Genomic DNA, 4,715 nt, shown 5'->3' with positions numbered 1-4,715 from the left:
AAATAAATTATTTTCTTATTTTTGTTATATTTCAATTTTTTTTTATTTTTATTTTTTATATTTTATATATCTATTTTAATTATACAATAAAAATTTAAACGTTTATATAAATATATGATCAATAATTAACTATTTTTTATATCTAGCATATAACTAGTACGAAATCAATATTATGATAATACTTTAAACAAAAACTAACCAAAAAAGGTCATATTAGAAATTATATACTCCTTATATAAGTTTTCTTATGATAACCTTTTGATCCATTTCATTACAAAATATTTTATTTGATTTAAAATTATATATAAAATTGTTCTATTTTAAATTTATATTTTTTTCACTTTAAAAATATAAAGTATTAAACTAAGTTATTTTAAGTAAAAGTTTATATTACTTAAATTTGTAATCCAATTTTAAAATACTTAATATATTAAAATTTAATTTTAATAAATAAATTTGTTTAAAGTTTTAAATTATTTTATAAAATTAATTTTATATATATATAAAATATAATATAATGTCAGGTTAAATTTTTATCATTTTAATAAGTTAAATTATAAAATTATTTTAATATTTTAGTTTTAATATTTAAAATTAAAATAATTTCATGTCTGAAAAAGTTTGTATTTCTTGTATTATCTATGTATTTTCATGCACACCTTTTCTCCTACACATATCTTTTTTCTCAGCATATCCTTTATTCCACACTTAACTATTTTTTCTTTTAGATCTCTTTTAAGAAAAATTGTGATATTACAAAACATTTTGTACATAGATTTAAAGAACTATTAAAATCTATTTGACTTCGAAAGCCATGTGAATTAATAAAAAGTTTATGCTTTTTTTCTTCGGAAAGCCATGTGAATTAATAAAAGTAGACTATGAATTTGTTCAATAACAAAATAAAATATTACTTAGTTCACAATTACTAAAATAAAACTCATCACCATTTTAACAATAATGATCTCGAAAATTGATTTTCTCTTTATAGTATTTATCTTTCCTTCTTAATGGTAAAGTGTTACCTTCTAAAGTGTAAAATAAGTATAAAATGGATTATTTAGAAAAATTTGATGATTAAATTTAGTTAATGGAATAATTTATTTTTTTATGAATTCTGATTTTTCAATTTTTTTATAAAAAAACATTTTTTAGTTTTCTAAATTTCCAAATTTAAAATAAAAAGAAATTGTAATTGAATATATCTTTATCCTACAATCTTTACCACCCCATATAATAGCGATGTGTAAGAATCTTTTTGTTTTAGAATTTAAAAAAAAATAAAAAAATTAGTTAAATCAGCTATAATAAAAAACAAAAAAAAATTAATATATAAAAATACAAAATATAATTAATCATAGAACTGTTAAAACCCTAGGAGGTTAAATGGGCAGCTAGGGGAAACATGCTTATAAAAATAAATATACAAGAATACAAAATATAATTAATCATAGGGAAAACATGCTTATCCATGGTCCTGTGTAGGGGATCGTAGGTGGTGTTGCTGAGGCTCCAAATATTTTAATTTAAATAAAGACAATTACAATATAAATATAGTGAATGTTTCAATTTCTATCTCAATGTAAATATAGTAAATATAATCTACAAAGATTAAATGAAAAAGGTAGTTAAATAATTAAAATAATTTCACACTTATAATTTCAATTTCGACTATTGTATAATTTTAGTAAATATCATGTTGATCTTTGACATAAATTTGAAAATTTTAAAGTTGTATATATCACAAATTTTAAAGTTGTATACATCACCTAATTGATTCGAATTATACATTTTAATTTAAATAGAGACATCTACAACAAAAATATAGTCAATATTTCAATTTTTATCCAAACGTAAATATAGTGAATGTAAGAGGGAGTTAAATAATTAAGGTAATTTCACACTCATAATTTCAATTTTGAATATTCTACAATTTTAGTAAATATCATTCTAATCTTTGACATAAATTTAAAAATTTTACAGTTTTATTCATGATCTACACTATTAATAAATAATTAATTAACTGTCAAAAGTTAAATGAAATAGACATATGTAGAATCAATCATCTTGCAAAGTGAAAATTAACTCTTGACAGAATCCTCTCTCTTCTTTATCACCAAAGATATATTTATAAACATTCAAAAAAACTACATATATTCAAAACTACCAACAAGAAATTGCACACAATAATATATTCAAAATATTTACTAGAAGAAAAGATATATATTTATAAACATTCAAAACAAATTGCTTTGAAAAAATTATCAAAACACTATTCAAGATCCATTTTTAAGATATATAGAAAATGGAGATGGGATGATTGTTTGGAAAAGAAGATAATTTAGAGAAATTGTAAATTTGGCCACTCATTAAAAATTTTCAAAAATATGTGGTTTCTTGACTTTACAAAACAGACTATAGATTCAAAAAAAAATCATCAAAATATTCTTGAATGAAATCAATTGTTTCAAACATTTGCAAAGAAACAAAATTATTTCAAGAGTAATTTCTTGAGGGAGTGAATTATTAAAAAAAAAATCAAGATATATTTAGCAATACCTAGAGGGGCATTAACTATTAAAAAGTTGTGATACCTAGAATTAAATGAAATAGATTTGCAAAATCAATCATCCTCCATAGTGTAAATTAATTCTTGACAAGATCATGTTCCTTCTTTACCACCAACTAATCACTAATTGACAATTACATATGTTCAAAATTACTAATATCTTATTTCATACAATAATGTATTCAAAATACTTATTAAAGGAAAAGATATATTTATGAACATTCAAAACAAATTGGCTCTCATTTTTTTTATTATCAAAATGCTATTTAAGATTCATTTTTAAGATATATAGAAACTAGAGAAGTGATAATTGTTTGGAGAAACAGATGAATATTCTTGAAAGAAATAAATTATTTCAAACATTCTCAAAGAAACACATTATTTCAAGAGTAATCTTGAGGTAATAAATTATTAAAATTACTCTCATATATATATATATATGTTTGTAGAGAGATTGATTCTACACATCTATTTCATTTATAAAATTAAATGAAATAGATATGTAGAATCAATCCGCCTTTAAACTATTGGCAAGATTGTCTCCCTTCTTCATCACGAATTAATTACTTACACACAACTACATACACATGTAATAATATAATCCAACATATGTAACATTCACAAACATTACCATTCAAATCCAAACACAAAAACTCACAAATTTATCTCAAACATATACATAATAATGATAATTTAAAAATGTGACATTGTTGCTCTCAAGTGCAAATAAACTAGATCCATCTAATTCTAGATCTATCATGAGCTCAAAAGGATCAAATCCCTCAAGGTGCATACTTTTCCTCAAATTCTACATTCCAAAAAAGTGTATGCCTCTAGAGATTTAATCCCTCTTAGAGCATGAAAGATATTAAATTAAATGAATCTAGACTAATTTTAATAAATACATTTATTATAATAAAATCTCAATTTTAATAAATGCATTTATTATAATATAATCTCATTAATATAATTGTAGTTTACTTTACAAGAATCTCTAACATTAACTTTTTTTTTATATTATTCACCCAATAAAACAAACAGCATAATAAAAAATAAAAATAAAACAAAAAAAATAACAACAATCTCCCTGAATTAAATTAAATTTGTAAATATACAAATTTTTAATTTCTTCATTCCTAATTCCATTCCACTCATTGACCAGAACTTTATGCTTTACAACTTCTCTTGTGAATCACATTACTTATGCAAATTTTAACTTCTTCCTTCCTAATTCCATTCCACTCATTGACACGGACTTTCTGCTTTACAACTTCTCTTGTGAATCACGTTACTTGCGGATAATGTATATTGAGAAAAAGGGCTCATTATTCTATAGGTAAATACACAAAATGTGGATGTTTCTTACCCTACTACGATGTTTTCTATCACCTTAATTTTTCATAATTACGGGATTGATCATAATCAACCAATCGCATCTGTACGATGTTTTCTATCACCTTAATTTTTCATAATTACGGGATTGATCATAATCAACCAATCGCATCTGTCGATATTAACTTTAGATAGGAAAACAGGAAACGTATTAATGTATTAAAGCATATCCAGAAATTATATGAACCTATGTATTAATGTTAAACCGGAAAAATATTAATAGATTAATGCAAACTTAGAAATCATTGAAATGTATTTATATATTAACGCAAATTGATCGCAAATGTTTTAATAAAATTATATTATTGGAAAATTTAGGTGGAAATTGTGTTAAATAAAAAATGTATGTCTTTTTCCAGAAATATATGGACAGAAGGGATCACATCTTAGCAATAAAAATTAGACTAATTAAGCTAATTATCAAAACTATTAAATAGAAAGTGTATTAATATATTAATCCAAAACATTAATGTAATCATAAAATTTTAAGGCAATGTTTATAGGAAAGTTTTAATTGATTGCAAATGTGAGTATAAATTATTAGAAGGCTGATCTGAAAATAATGTATTAGAGTTGGTTGGAAACATTAGAAAACATATGTATCATTTCCAATATGGCAACATTGAAAATTTAAACCACTAAAATGTATTAATTCAAAGCATTAAATGAATGAAATTTTAATGTCCACGAGACTAAAAATAGTCTATGGGACTACTAGCTTCCCTGTTTTTCTCTTTTTGCAATTCAATCCTTT

The sequence above is a fragment of the Pinus tabuliformis genome, chromosome 1_2, assembly GCF_031772625.1.
Source record: "Pinus tabuliformis cultivar Carrire ecotype Pingquan chromosome 1_2, CPIR1, whole genome shotgun sequence".
Classification (NCBI taxonomy): domain Eukaryota; kingdom Viridiplantae; phylum Streptophyta; class Pinopsida; order Pinales; family Pinaceae; genus Pinus; species Pinus tabuliformis.
Note: the sequence above shows the minus strand (reverse complement) of the source record.